This window comes from Schistocerca cancellata, chromosome 9 (genome assembly GCF_023864275.1).
Source record: "Schistocerca cancellata isolate TAMUIC-IGC-003103 chromosome 9, iqSchCanc2.1, whole genome shotgun sequence".
NCBI classification, from domain to species: domain Eukaryota; kingdom Metazoa; phylum Arthropoda; class Insecta; order Orthoptera; family Acrididae; genus Schistocerca; species Schistocerca cancellata.
In genome coordinates this window covers 152,826,325-152,848,606 of record NC_064634.1, presented here as the reverse complement: position 1 = coordinate 152,848,606, position 22,282 = coordinate 152,826,325, and the positions used below count along the sequence as shown (strand labels likewise).

Below are 22,282 nucleotides of genomic sequence, written 5' to 3'. Positions count from 1 at the left end.
ATTAAAGTAACATCCAAGCCCAAGTAAATTGCTTTCAGTGACAACAATCTTTTGGTTAAACGAAGGAGGGAGAATGCGCTTAAACGTGAGCAGTGTGAAAGGTAGGTTTCGTTTCGCAAAATCAGACCATGAATTGTGTAAATGGGAGAAAGATTTACATGAAGCACGAAATATGCGCCAAAATGAAACTCAAAAAAGTATGGAAAAAAACTGTTCGAAAGATTTAGAACTGCTCTTGAGAGTCAGAGCACTAGTACATAGGGAGATCTACGAAACTAGGCCCTCTGAATATGCAAGTGAGATGAACATTAATCGATGAATATCACTGACTGCTATTCGACTTGGTTTAGCCGAATCGGGAAATTATACGGAAAAGGAAGTCGCAAAATTACGAAGTTTACCTGAAGTAAACTTGTAGAGGAGATGCCATTAACAATTTATACTGTAGGGAGATTCGTAGCTGACGTGAAGGCGAAGATTCTTGTTAGCGCTTAAAATGCTATGTTTAAAGACAATAAGTCAGGTTACGTGCAAGAACTGCATGCAAACCGCACCTTATCATTTCGATCGAAAAGTAAGACAAAGTCACTTGTCCAGGCGATAAATGAAGTTGTACATTCGTATTGACAATGCCAGTGATTTGTGTCTACATCTACATCTGCATCTATATTCCACAAGCCACCCAACGATGTGTGGAGGAGGACACTTTACATGTCACTGTCATTATCTCCCTTTCCTGTTCCAGTCGCGTATGGTTCGCGGGAAGAACGACTGCCGGAAAGCCTCCGTGCGCGCTCGAATCTATCTAATTTTACATTCGTGATCTCCTCGGGAGGTATAAGTAGGGGGAAGCTATATATTCGATACCTCATCCAGAAACGCACCCTCTCGAAACCTGGACAGCAAGCTACACCGCGATGCAGAGCGCCTCTCTTGCAGAGTCTGCCATTTGAGTTTGCTAAACATCTCCGTAACGCTATCACGCTTACCAAACAACCCTGTGACGAAACGCGCCGCTCTTCTTTGGATCTTCTCTATCTCCCCTGTCAGTCCGACCTGGTACGGATCCCACACTGATGAGCAATACTCAAGTATAGGTCGAACGAGTGTTTTGTAAGCCACCTCCTTTTTTAATGGACTACATTTTCTACGGACTCTCCTAATGAATCTCAACCTGGCACCCGCCTTACCAACAATTAATTGTATATGATCATTCCACTTCAAATCGTTCCGTACGCATACTCTCAGATATTTTACAGAAGTAACTGCTACCAGTGTTTGTTCCGCTATCATATGGTTCAAATGGCTCTGAGCACTATGGGACTCAACTGCTGTGGTCATAAGTCCCCTAGAACTTAGAACTACTTAAACCTAACTAACCTAAGGACAGCACACAACACCCAGCCATCACGAGGCAGAGAAAATCCCTGACCCCGCCGGGAATCGAACCCGGGAACCCGGGCGTGGGAAGCGAGAACGCTACCGCACGACCACGAGATGCGGGCTCCGCTATCATATAATCATACAATAAAGGATCCTACTTTCTATGTATTCGCAATACATTACATTTGTCTATGTTAAGGGTCAGTTGCCACTCCCTGCACCATGTGCCTATCCGCTGCAGATCTTCTTGCATTTCGCTGAAATTTTCTAATGCTGCAACATCATCCGCGAAAAGCCGCATGGAACTTCCGACACTATCTACTAGGTCATTTATACATACTGCGAAAAGCAATAGTCCCATAACACTCCCTTGTGGCACGCCAGAGGTTACTTTAACGTCTGTGGACGTCTCTCCATTGAGAACAACATGCTGGTCTGATATTCCGTAGGTTCTTATTTTGTTTATCAGGCGACAGTGCGGAACTGTATCGAACGCCTTCCGGAAGTCAAGGAAAATGGCATCTACCTGAGAGCCTGCATATAATATTTTCTGGGTCTCATGAACAAATAAAGCGAGTTGGGTCTCACACGATCGCTGTTTCCGGAATCCATGTTGATTTCTAGAGAGTAGATTCTGGGTTTCCAGAAATGAAATGATACGCGAGCAAAAACCATGTTCTAAAATTCTACAGCAGATCGATGTTAGAGATACAGGCCTATAGTTTGCGCATCTGCTCGACGACCCTTCTTGACGACTGGGACTACCTGTGCTCTTTTCCAATCATTTGAAACCTTCCGTTCCTCTAGAAACTTGCGGTACACGGCTGTTAGAAGGGGGCAAGTTCTTTCGCGCACTCTGTGTAGAATCGAATTGGTATCCCGTGAGGTCCCGTGGGCTTTCCTCTGTTGAGTGATTCCAGTTGCTTTTTTATTCCTTGGACACTTATTTCGATGTCAGCCATTTTTTCGTTCGTGCGAGGATTTAAAGAAGGAACTGCAGCGCGGTGTTCCTCTGCGAAACAGTTTTGGAAAAAGGTGTTTAGTATTTCAGCTTTACGCGTGTCATCCTCTGTTTCAATGCCATTATCATCCCAAAGTGTCTGGATATGCTGTTTCGATCCACTAACTGATTTAACTTAAGACCAGAACTTCCTAGGATTTTCTGTCAAGTCGGTACATAGAATTTTACTTTCGAATTCACTGAACGCTTCACGCATAGCCCTCCTTACGCTAACTTTGACATCGTTTAGCTTCTGTTTATCTGAGAGGTTTTGGGTGCGTTTAAATTTGCAGTGAAGCTCTCTTTGCTTTCGAAGTTGTTTCCTAACTTTGCTGTTGAACCATGGTGAGTTTTTCCCGTCTCTCACAGTATCACTCGGCACGTACCTGTCTAAAACGCATTTTACGATTGCCTTGAACTTTTTCCATTAACACTCAACATTGTCAGTGTCGGAACAGAAATTTTCGTTTTGATCTGTTAGGTAGTCTGAAATCTGCCTCCTATTACTCTTGCTAAACAGATAAACCTTCCTCCCTTTGTTATATTCCTATTTACTTCCATATTCAGGGATGCTGCAACGGCCTTATGATCAATACTTTGTTCTGCGCTTACAGAGTAGAAAAGTTCGGGTCTGTTTGTTATCAGTAGGTCCAAGATGCTACGTCCACGAGCCGGTTCTCTGTTTAATTGCTCGAGGTAATTATCGGATAGTGCACTCAGTATAATGTCACTCGATGCTCTGTCCCTACCACCTGTCCTAAACATCTGAGTGTCTCAGTCTATATCTGGTAAATTGAAATCTCCACCTAAGACTGTAACATGCTGAGGAAATTTATGTGAAATGTATTCCAGATTTTCTCTTAGTTGTTCTGCCACTAATGCTGCTAAGTCGGGAGGTCGGTAAAAGGAGCCAATTATTAACCTAGCTCGGTTGTTGAGTATAGCCTCCACCCATAATAATTCACAGGAACTATCCACTTCTATTTCACTACAGAATAAACTACTACTAACAGCAACAAACACTCCACCACCGGTTGCATACAATCTATCCTTTCTAAACTCCGTCTGTGCCTTTGTAAAAATTTCGGCAGAATTTATCTCTTGCTTCAGCCACCTTTCCGTACCTATAACGATTTCAGCTTCGGTGCTTTCTATCAGTGCTTGAAGTTCCGGTATTTTACCATCGCAGCTTCGACAGTTTACAATTACAATACCGATTGCTGCTTGGACCCCACATGTCCTGACTTTGCCCCACACCCTTTGAGGCTGTTGCCCTGCCTGTACTTGCCTGAGGCCATCGAACCTAAGAAACCGCCCAGTCCCACCCAACCCCTGCTACCCATGTAGCCACTTGCTGTATGTAGTGGACTCCTATCCAGCGGAATCTGAAACCCCACCACCCTATGGCGCAAGTCGAGGGATCTGCAGCCCACACGGTCGCAGAACCGTCACAGCTTCTGATTCAGACCCTCCATCGGCTCTGTACCAAAGGTTCGCAGTCAGTCCTGTCGACGATTCTGCAGATGGTGAGCTCTGCTTTCATCCCGGTAGCGAGACTGGCAGTCTTCACCAAATCAGATAGCCACCGGAAGCCAGAGAGGATTTCCTCTGATCCATAGCGACACACATCATTGGTGCCAACATGAGCGACCACCTGCAGACGGGTGCACCCTGTACCCTTCATGGCATCCGGAAGGACCCTTTCCACATCTGGAATGCCCCCCCGGTATGCACACGGAGTGCACATTGGTTTTCTTCCCCTCCCTTGCAGCCATATCCCTAAGGGGCCCCATTACGTGCCTGACGTTGGGGCTCCCAACTACCAGTAAGCCCACTCTCTGCGACTGCTCGGATCTTGCAGACTGAGGAGCAACCTCTGGAACAGGACAAGCAGCCATGTCTGGGCGAAGATCAGTATCAGCCGGAGACAGAGCCTGAAACCGGTTCGTCAGACAAACTGGAGAGCCCTTCCGTTCAGCCCTCCAGAATTTCTTTCGCCCTTTGCCACACCTCGAGACGACCTCCCACACTACAACGGGTGAGAGGTCAGCCTCAATGTGACAGTATCTCGGGCAGCCACAGCCGTAGTATGATTGGGGGATGTGTGGGACGAGCTGGCCGTCCCCGACAAACCCTCGTCAGGACCCCCACAGTGATGCCCATTGGCAACAGCCTCAAGCTGTGTGACCGAATCCAACACTGCCTGAAACTGGGAGCGAAGGGATGGCAACGTAGCCCTCATCCGAACACAGCAGTCGCAGTCTCTATCCATGCTAAATACTGTTGTGCAAAGAACGTCTGAACTAATCTACAGAGAGCAAGATTTATCATAAGAACTGTGCTACAGGAATTGTCATAAAACATGTCATCGAATTGAAGTCCCGACTGATGGAAGTCGTCTGTAATGAAATCGTACACTGCCCTTATATTCTTTCCTGTGCTAGTAATTTGTGTAAAAATTACATTTGAAACAGTTTAGTAGTCGAATGAATGATTTCAAACATTTTTCGTATGGTTAAAAGGCTTAAAATTCACGTGTGTGCACATCGGACTTCGAGCTAAGTGGCGCTACGTTCTCTTGTCATGGACGTTGCAAGACAACACACACCAGAAAGAACCGTAGAGTGCAGTGCACCTCTGACTTCTCGCAACACAATAAATAACTTTCCGACCGATTTTCCATCCAGATTAACAGTCGGCATAATTGTATACGAATGCGTTAACTCATCGATGGTAGTAGATCTTGATGCATTTTTCTTGGTACCTCTTATGTCCGGGGCTCCTTTTACATGCATTTCCTCTTCAAATCCCATTTGGTCGGAATTGAAAACAAACTCCGTGCAGAATGATGGGATAAGTTTGTTTATCCCATCTATACATTTTCTAACCCATTCCGCAGTTTGCAATCGTCGAGTTGATACCTTGTTTGATATTTCCTTATCGTACATCTTCCATTTTTGTAGCAATGTTTGAAGTTTTACAACCATCGACTGCTTCCCTTGAAATCACTGTAATGTAGGTCGTGTGCAGTTTGATGTGCATAATGTGATAGGTCGCTATCATACACATCCTGTAAACTGCATCGAGCATCCTTGAAACGCGCAAATACCAGTTTTTGTAACAAGTGCATCTTCTCCTCCCTTGAATATCCGAAGGTTTTCTTAAACGCCGCAGGGTCATATTGCTCCGGACTTATTCGATGTCTATTCATAATTGTCTGTTTAATATGCTGCGGATGATCTTGCATGTACGTAATTGTGTTTAGTACCTTCTCCTTGGACAGCGGTGGGCCTTTACTGTTTCATTGGAGAGGGGGTTTGCGACCCCCTCTCCAAAAAGATGAACTACGTGGCTCGGCACATGCTTCAGTATCACCTTCACTTGTTAAGCACGTATCGTCATCATTTGACTCCTCATTTACATTGTCGGCATAGTCGAGCGTATACGATACCACTCATTCCACTGACTCATCTTTCAGAAACGTTGATGTTTCATCTCTCTCTTCTTCCTGACTCAACAAAATTTCTTGGTTTCGCTTTTGACGAAACGTCAACTTCGGCAACTGTTGTTGTACACTACTGGCCATTAAAATTGCTACACCAATAAGAAATGCAGATGATAAACGGGTATTCATTGGACAAATATATTATACTAGAACTGACATGTGATTACATTTTCACGCAGTTTGGGTGCATAGATCCTGAGAAATCAGTACCCACAACAACCACCTCTGGCCGTAATAACGGCCTTGATACGCCTGGGCATTGAGCCAAACAGAGCTTGGATGGCGTGTACAGGTACTGCTGCCCATGCAGCTTCAACACGGTACCACAGTTCATCATGAGTAGTGACTGGCGTATTGTGACGAGCCAGTTGCTCGGCCACTATTGACCATACGTTTTAAATTGGTGAGAGATCTGGAGAATGTGCTGGCCAGGGCAGAGGTCGAGCATTTTCTGAATCCAGAAAGACCCGTACAGGACCTGCAACATGCGGTCATGCATTATCTTGCTGAAATGTAGGGTTTCGCAGGGATCGAATGAAGGGTAGAGACACATCTGAAATCTAATGTCCACTGTTCAAAGTGCCGTCAGTGCGAACAAGAGGTGACGGAGAAATGTAACCAATGGCACCTCATACCATCACTACGGGTGATACACCAGTATGGCGATGACGAATACACGCTTCCAATGTGCGTTCACCGCGATGTCGCCAAACACGGATGCGACCATCATGATGCTGTAAACAGAACCTGGAGTCATCCGACAAAATGACGTTTTGTCATTCGTGTACCCAGGTTCGTCGTTTTAGTACACCATCGCAGGTGCTCCTGTCAGTGATGCAGCGCCAAGGGTAATCGCAGCCATGGTCTCCGAGCTGATAGTCCATGCTGCTGCAAAACGTCGTCGAACTGTTCGAGCAGATAGTTGTTGTCTTGCAAACGTCCCCATCTCTTGGCTCAGGGATCGAGACGTGTCTGCACGATCCGTTACAGCCATGCGGATAAAATGCCGTCATCTCTACTGCTAGTGATACGAGGCCGTTGGGATCCAGCACGGCGCTCCGTATTACCCTCCTGAACCCACCGATTCCATATTCTGCTAACAGTCATTGGGTCTCGACCAACGCGAGCAGCAATGTCGCGATACGATAAACCGCAATCGCGATAGGCTACAATCCGACCTTTATCAAAGTCGGAAACGTGATGGTACTCATTTCTCCTCCTTGCACGAGGTATCACAACAACGTTTCACCAGGCAACGCCGGTCAACTGCTGTTTGTGTATGAGAAATCGGTTAGAAACTTTCCTCATATCAGCAAGTTGTAGGTGTCGTCACCCGCGCCAACCTTGTGTGAATGCTCTGAAAAGCTAATCATTTGCATATCACAGCATCATCTCCCTGTCGGTTAAATTTCGCGTCTGTAGCGCGTCATCTTCGTGGTGTAGCAATTTTAATGGCCACTAGTGTATATTCGGTAAAACGAATATCACGATAGATTAGTTTGACAGCTAGACACAAAGGAAGACTTCAGCTGCCAGTGGGCATTGATCTATATCAGTGGGGCAAGTGGAAAATTTTAGAGGGACTGGGGTTCAAACCCGTGTCTTCTGGTTGTCAGACACATGCGTTGACCACAACGCCATTCGCACACAGTGTTCACCACAACGGCACGGACTACCCTAGCACGCCTCTCGTCAGACCAAAATTCTCAACTTGTAGCGCACACTACTGACGAAGTGGGCCTGCCCATTAGCCTCATTACTCGCGGCATCTCGGCGATTCCAGTAAGGGTCCGAGCCTGGTGTGCATCTGCACATGTCCGAAAGAACAGAGAGTCATTCAGTACGTATAGGACGATCCAAAAGTCATGTCCCATGGGAGAAATAGGTTGAATCAGAACACCACCGACAAATTTTCGGACTAAAAAAGACTATACAAGACTAAACAGACTAAAACAAGAGAAAAAAAATCTTGTAAATATGGGTTTTTAAAGCGCGTATCTTAAGAGCTATGTGTACTTGTTCATCTTCGATATCGTAATACACGTTTTTTGTACTGAACAAGTGCTTATAGCTCGTAAGGTTCGCATTTTAGAGCCGATATTTACTGGACCTTTCTATCTTATTTTGATCCTTACCATTACCTCTCAGAATATGGAAAGCAAAGAGCTTGCAATAGAAGAGATTTGTTTCACAGCATCGATGTTGTAGTTCTCGTAGCCCTTAAGGTACGCAATTTAGAAGTCGTATAAAAACTAAACTCCGTCCGAACAGACCTTGGAAGGCCCAACGGTACCGACCGGCCGCCGTGTCATCCACAGCCCCCGGGCGTCACTGGATGCGGATATGGAGGGCCATGTGGTGACCACACCGCTCTCCCGGCCGCATGTCACTTTACGAGACCGACAACCCATATTACTGGACTTTTTTCCTTGTTTTGGTTCATTATATCAGCTGTTTTATAACACGCTGCGTAGGGGTGTCGCTAATTCGTAATATGCCTTTTATTTCGTGAAACGATCAACATATCGAAACAGTGTCTCCGGCGTATGATAATATACAGAGGAGCTTGTATTTCTGTTGAACGTCTGATCCTTTTAACTCTTGTGTCACTTCGAAGGGAACCACCATACCCGTAAACTACTCATTTTGAGGAGTCTGAGCTATGTAGTAGAGGATCCTGTCTTCAGTACCTCACTAGCGTATTTTCATGAGACGGCACCTAGTCTCAGAGAAAATCAAGTTGAAGTCTTATGCTTATCTCCTATACCTGTAATTTCAGAGCTGTTGCAAGCAAGTGAGTAAGTGAGCGTAGTGCAACGGCTATATTTTACGGCTATCACGCTGGTGGTAAGAGTTCAGATCCCGCCCGTGTACGTTTCTTCAATTTCACCGTACAGAATTTTATTGAGTAGCAAATGTCATGCAAAATTATTCAAAAATAGGCATTTTCGCCGTAGTAATTTCATTAATAAATCAATCGTCACACCAAACATTCTGGGAATGGCTATTACGTTTGTTACAGGACAGATTACACAGCTGTCTTACTCGCTATCGATTCCACCGCTTGCTGTGTTAGATTTCCGGATGGAATTTGTAGCAGAAGCAGCCGAAACACAGATTAGTAGAACACCGCGCATATTTAATGAGCTACTACCTTGCAGGTACACGGATTTTTCGGGAGTTATATTCGAATTTTTAAACATTTTATTTGTTGAAATGGGATTTTCACTTTGCAGCGGAGTGTGCGCTGATATGAAACTTCCTGGCAGATTAAAACTGTGTGCCGGACCGAAACTTGAACTCGGGACCTTTGCTTTTCGCAGGAGAGCTTCTGTAAAGTTTGGAAGGTAGGAGACGAGGTACTGGCAGAAGTAAAGCTGTGAGGACGGGGAGTGAGTCGTGCTTGGGAAGCTCAGTCGGTAGAGCACTTGCCCGCGAAAGGAAAAGGTCCCGAGTTTGAGCCTCGGTCCTGCACACAGTTTTAATCTGCCAGAAAGTTTCATTTTATTTGCTATTTTCTTTTAGTTTGTTGTCTATATAAAAGAACAGACCAAATGTTGCACACGAATTGGCATGAATATAGCACATAGCATTTTAACATAATTTCAAATGTGGTAGTAGTAACTAGGAATTTATGGTATCGAAGAGAGAAAAAATCTAGACAGAATATCTTATAGAAAAAAATAATAATAACACCTTTATAAATGTCTACACACTATCATTCGGCCATTTGGCGCACAGATATCCATTCATCCGGAATCCTGAAGGCACACGCTACTCGTCTATTACACTATTCTGGACTACAATACTATGCAACACTACACTACACTACATTACACTACTGTACTTGCTATCAGAACCAAGCTGGATTTCTCATTTGTGTGGATGGTTAGCCCCCCGTGGGCTGAGGTGCAACTCAGCATTCGCAGGGACTGCGCTCTTGTCCCACCCAAGGTGCGGAGATAGGGAGATGCCTTGTCAGGGTCTCAGGAAATCCTTCCTGGGCCTCTCCGAGGCCCATCTGCTCACTGCTTCCAGAAAATTGTTGCAGATGTGTGTTCTGCCATGGCGCGACTCGTTACCGTCTCTTCTAGGTTGTCTCTCAACCACGTAAGCTTGCAGTTCATAGACTGATACTTCAGCTGACAGCGAGTTCAGCTTATGCCACAGTTTTTCATTCCTTATTATCTCATAGAGTGTTTCATTTCCAAATGCGTTCCATTTATGGTCTGTAACATCTCGTGTAACGGCACATTCCCATACCATGTGGTCCGCAATGCCGGTAGCACTACATTCACAAGTGTCTTTAGTGCGCTGTCGTATTTTTAGTAAGTAGCTGGGATACGGACCATGTCCCGACAGCTAGTGTATAGCTCCCTTGGTCGGAAGGAAGTATGTCATTCTTGTTCTTTCATGTATGTTAGGAAGGAACTGGAAGGTTCTCCACCCTGTTTCTGTCGTGTCCCAGATTTCTTGCCATTCTCTATCAATGCACCCCTTTATTTCCTTATGCCGAGAACCAGGCTGTTCTTAATGTTTTTCACAAATTTACTGGAAAAAATCGTCTTGGAAGTTTTCCGAGGAACTGCGTTCCCTACAGTTATGGCAACCCGCTGTAGTACATGGATCAAAGCTGCGTTATTACAGTTACCACTGTACCATTGCTGTATGAACCCAACAGAACTGATCATAAGCAGTGTTTTGGGATTTGTCACAAGAAATAATATTGAAGCCGCCAAACGTACTGGAACCAATGCACGAAGCTTTGTCACACGCCACTGCCGAACGCTGGCGGGGTACAGAACGCCATGTTAAAACACGGGAAGAAAATGTGGCAATTGAATGGCTTCGTGGATTCTGTTGATCACCGACTTGTTATCAACATAGCAGATCACAGTCCGCTATTGAAATGTATGTCTCGGATTCGGATATGGAAGGGTTCAGGGATTACTAGACGGCTGGCTGGAAGTAACAGCTTCAGTAGCTTCAGTATTTGCGGTGAAATCCCTGCAATACGCAATTGCGTCCCACATAGCTAGCTCAGAAAAATTCTTGTTTGTAATTGCAATAATATGTTAGCTAAGAACGAGAGCATGTTACACTTTCTGTCTGATCACCTAAGAAGCATGCGGTATTGCTGGAGTTTTACGAATATTATTACATTCTCTTCAATCGCTTTACAAATTACACGACATTCGGAGCTATATTGTTTCTGCGCTCGTCTCTTTTTACGTCTTAACTGCAGCTGCTCACATCACTGCAGGTTAACTGGGCCAGCTGGCTAGCCAGTGCTGTTCAAGGTAAAGCTATTGTGCCTTATTGTCGTTCAGTTGACGTGCGGGAACGCACAGCGTACAACGTATCCTTATTATCGTTCTTGAGTACACTCGAGACAGCTTGGCTTCCGCCCGACGTCAAACGAGATCCAATGAGATTCCAGCAAACGCGGAAGAATAATAGTGTAATGTTCACATGAGATTTATTTTTATGTTAAATACAGTATAGCCATTGGCTGTAACCAGAGTAACAATTCCATCGGGACATTTGAACCCTTGCACAGCTGCCCAAGTCAACAGCTGGTGATGTGACTGTGAAGTGGGAACGCCAAAGAACAACCACAGGAATACCACGAGAAGGCAGTCCTCAAGTATGTGTCGGACAGGAACCGTCGAACACTGTGGAGGATGGTTGTAAAACATTACGTGAAATCAACGAAAGAATCACTCCTGAGTTCCAAAGTGATGATGTTTGGTTTGTGAGGCGCACAATTGCGTGGTCATCAACACCCGTACAAGGTCCCAATTTGTATAGTCCAATTTGTTCATAGTCCAATGTAGCCACTGTCACGAATGATGATATGATGAGTACAACACAAACGCCCAATCCTCAGGGAGAGAGAATCCTCAACCCGGCCGGGAATCGAACCCGGGAGTCCGTGACCCAGTGGCAGGAACACTAGCCACTAGATTATAAGCTGCGGACTCAAGAGTTCCAAAGTGCTACCAGCGCTGATAGCTGTATGCAGGGAGTTAAAAGAATGTGGTTCAGTGGTCGAACAGCGCCTCCTGGGCTATACAGGTTGGTTCATTGATAGTGACCGGGCCAAATATCTCACGAAATAAGCGTCAAACGAAAAAACTACAAAGAACGAAACTCGTCTAGCTTCAAGGGGCGCTATGGTTGGCATGCTAGATGGCGCTGCCATAGGTCAAACGGATATCAACTGAGTTTTTTTTTAAATAGGAACACCCATTTTTATTACATATTCGTGTAGTACGTAGAGAAATATGAATGTTTTAGTTGGACCATTTTTTTCGCTTTCTGATAGATGGCGCTGTAATAGTCACAAACATATAAGTACGGGGTATCACGTAACATTCCGCCAGTGCGGACGGTATTTGCTTCGTGATACATTACCCGTGTTAAAATGAACCGTTTACCAATTGCGGAAAAGGTCGATATCGTGTTGATGTATGGCTATTGTGATCAAAATGCCCAACGGGCGTGTGCTATGTATGCAGCTCGGTATTCTGGACGACATCATCCAAGTGTCCCGACCGTTCGCCGGATAGTTACGTTATTTAAAGAAACAGGAAGTGTTCAAAAAATGGTTCAAATGGCTCTAAGCACTATGGGACTTAACATATGAGTTCATCAGTGCCCTAGAACTTAGAACTACTTAAACCTAACTAACCTAAGGACATCACACACATCCATGCCCGCGGCAGGATTCGAACCTGCGACCGTAGCAGCAGCGGGGTTCCGGACTGAAGCGCCTAGAACCGCTAGACTACAGCAGACGGCCAGGAAGGGTTCAGCCACATGTATTCCATACGGCTCTTGTGCCCATAATACCTATACCTTATCATATCCGCGCTTTTTGAGCCAATATAGTGCACCTTTCTTCCTTACTGCTAGGCCTAGATGTAGCAAACCACTAATATCAGCAGCAGCGCCTCAATCGGCGTTGTTATACACTCGCCTAACAGGCTCACGAGTACATTCGTCTGTGCTCACCGTAGAGCCTGTGCTGTCCTTACATTTATGGCTCTATGAACCCAAACACTCGACCCGTAGACCACAATACCAACAGCAGTAGCAAATATTGGAAAACACAGTTCGTTTCAATTCAAAACGATTGTGTTTTGTTCGAGCAGCTTGAGTGGATCTCTGATATCCCCATCTGGTGTGCTGGGAATTAAAGTCGCCGGCATAGAATGCTGGATGATTAGCCTGCGGTAAGATTCCTATAGGCCATTGCTGCGAAGGTGGTTTGTAGACATTGTAGATTGTCATCTCTCCCAGTTTAATGCCTATTGCGTGTGGAACCGATTCCACATTGTTCTCGAGGTTTCCTAGAAGCTCATTTTTCACCAGAGTCGCCATACCATGTTTGTCGTGTCCTGAGTATCCCACATTGGTGAATCCTGGTATGCATAGTCGTTCGAGGTTTTCATCCGTCAGGTGTGTCTCCTGCAAGAGTACGACACTTACTCTTTCTCTTGTTACAATTTTTTCAAGGATTTCTCCTTTCTTCCTTGTGTAGCCTTCTATATTGAAGTGGCACACTCTCACCATCTTCGTGGAATAATTCCGCTTCTGAATCGTTTGCCTTCTTGTGGGCCGGGAGGCATTTGAGCGTCCGGTCGCCGGAATTGTGTAGACTTTTTGACGTTACATTTTACTGCAGCGTTCGTTGCCCGGGGAGCACCATCTTGGAGATTGTCTACACGTCGCTCCCCAACAAAATACTGTTATGAGAGAGTAAATTTAGTAGGATAATTCTGTACCACCCCAGGAAATAAACGGCTACATAGCTGCCTACCGTATTATCCACTGTTTCGAATTCTCCACTAGACTCGCCACAGCCAGAAAACGTTCATTAGCCGAAGTGTTTCTTAAGCTAGCTAGCAATGGGAATGTTCGCACTTCTAAAACGCGGTGGCATTAATACTGGGATGTGAATTACCACGTGTATAGGCAAATGGATTCTATTTGCATTCCTGTAAACGTGATTTGGATCGAAAGCATAGCTACGATTAATATGCTGATGTATCGACTGAAGCTAGCACATCTCGAAAAAAGAGTAGGGGGTGTTGTTTATGCGGCCTTTGTCTTCAGTAGCTGTCGTAGCTGTTTTCGTTGTTTGGATTCCGTCACCTAAACCGGTAAAAACGGAACCCTACTAGTCTCACTTTATTGACCGTCTATCGGTTTACCCAACCTTTAAAACCCGTTTACCTCCAGAACGCGTAGACATAATAAACGGAAATGTATCGCACTTCTAGCGGTACCCGGTCCTTTGGTGGTGCAAAAAAGTGAGCTTCTATGTCAACGCAATCTAAAGATACGGCCGTTTATGTAAAGAAAAATTACGTGAAAGGTCAAAAAATGGCTCCAAGAACTATGCTTATGTCATTAGCCCCTAGACCTAGAACTACTTAAACCAACCTAACCTAACACACATCGATGCCCGGGGAAGGATTCGAACGGACGGCGGGCGTACAGTTTTAGACATAAAAACTGACCGCCGGCCGGCCGCCACAGAGACTGCGTCCGAGTCGTTCACTTAAGGTGGCTTATAAAACTGACCGCCCCGGCCATCTGCACAATCTGGCAGCAATGTTAGATGCGGAAGTGTTAGCAGGAAGTGTTGTCTACTTCCGATATGTTCTCGGATTGTGTGAACCTGCAGTCTAGTGGTAATCTTCGTGCATTCTAAACTTATGGTCGTCTTTTCGCGTCCAACTGTTTTTTTTTTAACCACATTTCGGTCTAAAGTTATGAGTCTGATTGAGCATCGAACGCAGGACAGCTCGTGGCTGCGTCGCGATCATAACAGCTTACGTTCGAGCTTTTCCTCGCGCTGCAGCGGCTACCGGCCACCGGCCAGATGCCACCCGCCGCCTGAAATCCGGCGCCGCCCATGTGAACGCGGCGCCACGCTGTCAGTGTATGTATCAACTGTCATTTTCGAATTTGAAGCTCTAGTTATCATCTTGCAGTTAAGCATTGGATTTTGCATGCTTGAAAATCATGAACTACAGTTAAGCATTGTAAAATTGAGTCGCAAGTGGAAAAAGGTGTAACATCTGCAACACAACGTTTACTTTTGGTATAACAGAGGGTTGAATGCAGAGGAGGCAGCTAGAAAGATTTGAATTGTGTTTGGAGCGAGTGCTTTTGGGAAAAATACGCCAGAAAAAGATATTCGTGTTTCAACAAAGATCGTTCTGGCATGAATGATTTTCCACATTAAGGAAGTCTCGCCTACTGATATATGTGATAGATTACCGTTTTACCATCATGCGACATTTGCATCCAACAGGCAAAGTTCAGAAGTCTGGTGTAGGAGTACCGCATGCTCTAATTCGAAACAACAAAAATCAACGGAGTGACTATTATTGAACGTCATCAGGTCACTCATCGAGCATTCCTATGCAGTACTGTTACTAGTGACGTGTTATGATGCCTTTATCGTTAACTTCCTAAGAAGAAATGAAAGGCTGAGCCCCACCAAAAGTCGTAAACTCGAGGAAAGAGTAGGGTGAACATAATATTTTACATCTGATAAATCCAAAAGTGTGTTTTGGGCTACGAATTCTGCCCCCAGTGTGTGTGCAACACAGCTGGAATTTGTTGCCAACAACTGAGACACCTTTCGGTCGCAGTGTATGAAAATCGAGCAACAAAACTACATCACCTGTGCTACTGCATGATAACGCACTATGTTGCTTTGCGAAACAAAACTATCCAGGAGATTGATAGGAAAGTCGTCTCTCAGGTACTTGTATTGATAGGGAAGTCCTCTCTCACTCAAGCACTTGTCCCTCTCGTCATATATTTGTAAAATTTTACCTTTCCCGCTCTTGATCGATCAACCGTCAAGGCAATTCATTTCTAGACGAAAATACTCTTAAAACTACTGTGGTTTAATGACATCGTTAGAACCAGTAGGTTTCTACAGGCGTAGAATTTGTAAACAACTTTAGCATTGTCAGATCGTTTTAGATATCGTGAAAGAAAATTCTGCTGATGATTAATTTCACTTTGATAATTACTGTTGCGTTTAGTAAACTAATGGAAAATGCAATTAAAATATTCACTGTACTAATACAAATTAAATTCACCTTACTACAGAAACATCACGACAGCAGTCTATCTTAATAAAGCATTAAGTGTCTGTGAGACGATTGAGCCTATTTTAACACGAATTAGTAGTATATTAACGAGTTTTGACTTCGAAAAGATCTGTATTTATTTCATTTCCTGTACCATTCGTAAGTATTATGAAAATGTGACATTTCATAGATAAAATCATGTATTCGCAACAACAAAAAATATGTCGGCAGAAAACAAAAGTGGCATTATGAATTTGGCGGTTCCGTAAGGTTTTCACTCTGACACTAAGGCTTACTGAAAGTAGCAAGACGAATTTTGCTGGCCCGCATCTCGTGGTCATGCGGTAGCGTTCTCGCTTCCCACACCCGGGTTCCCGGGTTCGATTCCCGGCGGGGTCAGGGATTTTCTCTGCCTCGTGATGGCTGGGTGTTGTGTGCTGTCCTTAGGTTAGTTAGGTTTAAGTAGTTCTAAGTTCTAGGGGACTGATGACCATAGATGTTAAGTCCCATAGTGCTCAGAGCCATTTGAACCATTTTTGAATTTTGCTCGAGCGTTGTCCTACAATATCCTTATTGAGTTTTTATCTGCCTGCTTGTAGCTGTGCTACAAAAGAATTAAAAATCTGGCTTTCAGCGAGTCTCGAAAGGCGAACGAAAGCAGCTTGCACCTGGTAGCTAAACATGTTACCTGGGAACTGGTTTTTTCCTAAAGTGGGAAGACATCCTTTTGTGGTTGAATTGTTGGCAAATGTCAGTCAGACGCGTGCCTTTGGTCTAAGCGTTTCGGTGTGCTGAAACTGTACCAATGATTTTTCTACAGGCTTTTTTCTGTCCCTAATAGAGAGTTGACGTCTCCCATTAGTATTTTCACGTCATCTTGGTGAATTTTGCTCACAGTATTTTCGAGTGTGTTCCAGAATTTTTCGACATTTTCGGTGTTTTTCTTATTTTCGATGTTGGTGGGGACACGTGCGTTGTTGAGTGTATATTTTTTACTGGGGCTCTGAATGAGCATAGTCATAAGTCGCTTGTTGATGGGCCGGCCGCAGTGGCCGAGCAGTTCTAGGCGCTTCAGCCGAAACCTCGCGACTGCTACGGTCGCAGGTTCGAATCCAGCCTCGGGCATGGATGTGTGTGATGTCCTTACGTTAATTAGGTTTAAGTAGTTCTATGTTCTAGGGGACTGATGACCTGCGCTGTTAAGTCCCATAGTTCTCAGGGCCATTTGAACCTTTTGATAGTTGATGGGTGTGATTTCTTTGACAGAGTTGATGATAGATCTGTGTTCGAGAAATGCAATGCCGAAGATTGGTACGCCTTTCGCTACCTTTTGTTGTATTTTACCCTTGAAGATGCAATGGTTTCCCTAATGCAAGATTTCATTGTCAGTTAGCCGTGGTTCTTGAAGAGCAAGGATGAGAATTTTTTGCCGGTCGATTTCTTTTGTGAGATTATTTAGTTTTCGTGTTTGGATCAATGTATCGATGTTTACTTTTAAATGCATGTTTTTTGCTTGTAGGGAAATTTACCAGAGATCTTCGATATTCTCTGCCGTGCTAACCTGGTCTCCCCAGAATCCGAAAATCCAACTGCCGCCTGTCGACAGCCGGGTTGTGTACCACCTGGGGTAAAGTTGACTTTGCTTGGATAGGTGATGTTTGCTTGTGTTTCAGTGGTTTGGCTTGGGTGATTCCAGGACCGGACAGGACCAGAGTGTGTTGAAGCCTTTGAAAGCAAATATTTTCAGCCGAGCTCATTGAGCTAACAGACGGTGATCAGAGTAGCGGTGATTTTCACTTAGACATGTCTGGATTTTGGTTCAATGGATTGAGTAGCCGTTCAGGATTGTGTTAGTATTTGGTTCGCCCCTAGTAACTGATTTCCTCGGTACCACCCATATGGGGGAGGGTTTCCCCTATCCGCCACGCGCGATTATTATTATTATTATTATTATTATTATTGTCATTATGTCATCAGCAAATCCGATATGGTCTATCTTCCCACCACTGAAATAGATGTGTATTGTTCGATTCAGTATTTCCATCACATAAATGTGGGCTATAATTACGTTACATTGCTGCTAGTAGACATATTTCTCACTTTTCTTAGACAGTTACTACCTGTTACTCCATCATAGGAATTTATGTGCGCAGCATTGTTGCAATACAGACGTTCAAATTATCCGATTTCTGTAATTCCATTTCGATACCAGATCGTTCTAATCGGATTCAGCCAGGCAGTCTTAATGTGGATATCCGACTACGACTGTCATCATATGATAGACTGGGTAAACCTCATTCTTATTCGGACTGTTGAATATAGATCACTTATCTACGACAGGGCATGAATTCGTAAACACTGTGGAAAATAATAATCCAATGTGCTTATTACAAATACGTTATTTAAATATAAATACATGAACTAACGAGATAACAGTTTATTTACAGGAGCAGAGCATCATCCATCATAGCAGAGCAGTGCGAGATTGGTTTCAGGGCCAAGAGAGGATAAAGCTGTTGCCGTTTGTTCCACGATCACCAAACATCAACCAGATAGAGAATGTGTGGGCAGAGGTAACAAGGCCATTGCCACGTGGATCTACAAAAGCAAGCGACCTTTGGACAGATATAGAAAACATATGTTGGGAAGTAAACCATCACGCTACACTGTCGAAGACTTAATGAAATCAATTCCCCTACGCATTCGAGAAATCTTACGTAATGATCGTGGGTGGGTTGGTTACTAAAAATATAAAAAAATGTTCAAATGTGTGTGAAATCTTATGGGACTCAACTGCTAAGGTCATCATTACCTAAGCTTACACACTACTTAACCTAAATTATCCTAAGGACAAACACACACACTCATGCCCGAGGGAGGACTCGAACCTCCGCCGGGATCAGCCACGCAGCCCATGACTGCAGCGCCCCAGACCGCTCGGCTAATCCCGTGCGGCTACTGGAAGTATACTCGTCCGCAAAACCCATGTGGACAATTATCTGAGAATCGGTCAAGCTTTGCTTTGTCTCAGCTCTTTAGCATACAAGTCCATTTACTTTCAGGCTCCTCCTTACAATTCTTGCAATGCAAGGTAATTGAAAAAACTCATCCACTCGACGCCAACTGAGGAACTGACTGGTGCATGTGTTGTTCAACAAACAGTAGTTGTCACCCTCACTGGAATCAATGACTGTGTGCGTGACTGTGTGTGTGTGTGTGTGTGTGTGTGTGTGTGTGTGTGTGTGTGTGTGTGTGTGTGTGTTTTCGTGTTCATGCACAGTCTGAATCAATACTATTAACATTAGAGAGACAACCAACAATAAATATTGCATCAAATATGACTGTAAAGTATTTTAATGCTATGGGAAGTTACAAACTGAATTTCCACCCAACCCACGTCCTGCATATTACGTTAAGTAAGATGTATTAACTCCATAGTATCGTTAGCAGAGACAGTGCGCTCTTGCTGTCGAAGCTCGCGACAAGCGCAGCGATCAGCAGTGCCCAATGCCACCGCGATTTGTTTATGTTGGCTGAGCGTGGACACTGCAGCAGACGCTTCGCCATAAACAGAAAGAAATCATCTTGGCTCTGACTGCAGTGAGCGGATATCACTGCCTGCGTGTTCTTATAGTAACCAACGTGGGACTTTACACACAGGTGCCATGGAGCAATTGCAACGGGTATCATGTCATTAGTCATCAGACTATTAACAAGTGATGAAATGTCCACTATATTTGAATCCCAAGAAAATAGGAACCTTCTCACAAAGGAATGTGAGGTGATATCAAAATTTATCCAACATACAAGAATTAATTGCGGGGCTTTCATGTGTGCAGTAGTAGCACACAAGGAAATATTATGTCTTGGAAGCGTATATTTCATTTCCTCTTCTCATATTAACGACCTTGTTTTAGTATGAAGTGGGAAAATAATCACGAAAAACTTAAATTCCTGAGAAGCATATAAGTTATTTCCTCTTCTCATATCATAACTTTTGTTTTAGTATGAGGTAAAAAAATAAACAGTTTAGGGTTCTGAAACATAATATGACACCAGACTCTTATCGTAGGCGCTATCGGAAACGCAAAAAGCAGGGAGCTATCCACTCTTTTGTTCAAAAGTCTGTTTCCTTTCATGCATTACTCACGCTAGGAGGTTCTTATTTAAGGACTTGTGGGCATCAAGTTCTTCAGCAGAACAAGCCTTATGTTATTGTGCTAATTACGGTATGGAAAAAATGCAACAAAGACGAGTTCCCCTAGAACAGTGAGGATATTTGCACATGTCTGTATTCAGCAATGACTGCCAGCTGCCATAGAATGTTGTGACTTGGCAAGACAGCCAGGCCACTATGATTGGTAGTCGAAAGGCACGCGTTAAGCTCACGCAGGCTGGCGTGAGGTCTGGAACATTTAAGGAAGTTAGACTTTAGCAAATAAGGTCGTAGCTGTTGGAATACTTAACTTTAATCCATAATTGGTCAACATCGGTCTCACGGTACATGCATCACAAGATAAATAGCAAATGATAATGGCGCCTTGCTAGGTCGTAGCGAATGACGTAGCTGAAGGCTATGCTAAATATCGTCTCGGCAAATGAGAGCGTAATTTGTCAGTGAACCATCTCTAGCAAAGTCGGCTGTACAACTGGGGCGAGTGCTAGGAAGTCTCTCTAGACCTGCCGTGTGGCGGCGCTCGGTCTGCAATCACTGATAGTGGCGACACGCGGATCCGACGTATACTAACGGACCGCGGCCGATTTAAAGGCTACCACCTAGCAAGTGTGGTGTCTGGCGGTGACACCACATTCCTCCCCCGCAAATCGGCGGACGGTTGTGGCATAAGGCTTCCACCCGCCGTGGAGAGGACCCCATGTTGGCGTATGCGACGAGGTGGGGAGCCTAACAACAGGCGAGGCTGTGCCACCCGCACCCTGCCATTCGGACCGAGTGGAGCTAGGAAACGCCTGAAAACCTGCTTCAGGGTGCACGCCAACATGCGGTGTATGCGCCCGTAGAGAGACAGGAGGGGCCGAAGGGTCGGTCTCCATCGGGCTGGGGCACCCGACGGGCGAAGACGACATATGGTCCGGAGCGGGCAAGAGTTCCATGTCGGATGACAACTGGTCACGGGAAGCGATCGGCGGCGCGTGACCCAGGGAGGCGCCCGGCGGTTGCAGCGACGCGTCCACTGCGGGCGTCGCCGGCGGGAGAACAGGCGGCGGCGGCGGCGCGTCGCCATGGGGCAAAATGGAAGGCAGCGTCGGTAACACCTGGGGCTGAGGCGAGCCTGTAGATGGGACCCCAGGGCGCTGACCGGACGGCACCGTCGCTGAAAGCAGACGGGGAGCGGCAGATCCCGTGCGACGACAGAGGCGCAGCTGATTGAGATGCCGACGCACCTCACCAGAGGCCCCAAAAACCAGATACATAGCGCGGCCGAGGCAGCGAAGAATGCGCCCTTCGAGCCAACGCCGTGAACCTCGATAGTTGCGGTAGTAGACAACGTCGCCTGGAGCAAAAGCAGGTGTCTGCCGCTGCACAGGAACCTGATGCGGCGGATGTAGCAAAGACATCAAGGTTCGATGAGGGCGACCGTGAAGCAACTCAGCCGGCGAGCGACCATCTCGAGGCTGAGAGCGATACGAGGACAAAAAGAGCAATAACGCGTCCTCCCGAGAATGCGACTCTTTCAGCTTCAACATCTGTGACTTGAAAGTCCTGACCAATCGTTCAGCGGCACCGTTTGACTGTGGCGAAAACGGCGCGGACGTCAGATGTTGAATACCATTGGCCTTGCAGAATGACTGAAATTCTGCGGTCATGAATTGTGGACCATTGTCGGAAGCAATAGTCTGTGGAAGACCTTCAATGCAAAAGATAGCAGATAACGCTTGGATGGTGGCAATTGATGTCGTAGAAGACATCCGGACAACAAAAGGAAAATTACTGAATGAATCTACCACAACCAACCATCGAGCCATCCAGAATGGACCAGCAAAATCGATGTGTAAGCGTTGCCAAGGGGAAGTGGCTTTTGGCCATGCAAAGAATTTCCACGGTGGTGCTGATTGTTGTTCGGCACACACCATGCAAGAAGAGCACATTTGTGTAATCGCAGCATCGATTCCGAACCAAGTACAGTGCTGACGAGCAAGTTGTTTCGTTCTCACTATACCCCAATGTCCTTGGTAAAGAAGCTAGAGGACTGTAACGAACGTGGGACCATGACCCTGGACTGATCATTATCAGAACGCAACAGCAAAACACCA

At 45.2% G+C, this 22,282-nt stretch overlaps 1 protein-coding gene across 1 annotated transcript in view; it reads left to right on the top strand.

Annotated features, from left to right (window-relative positions):
• The window catches only part of LOC126101249 (brachyurin-like), a 119,081-nt gene that overhangs the window by 15,555 nt on the left and 81,244 nt on the right, over window positions 1–22,282 (top strand). The window lies entirely within an intron of this gene.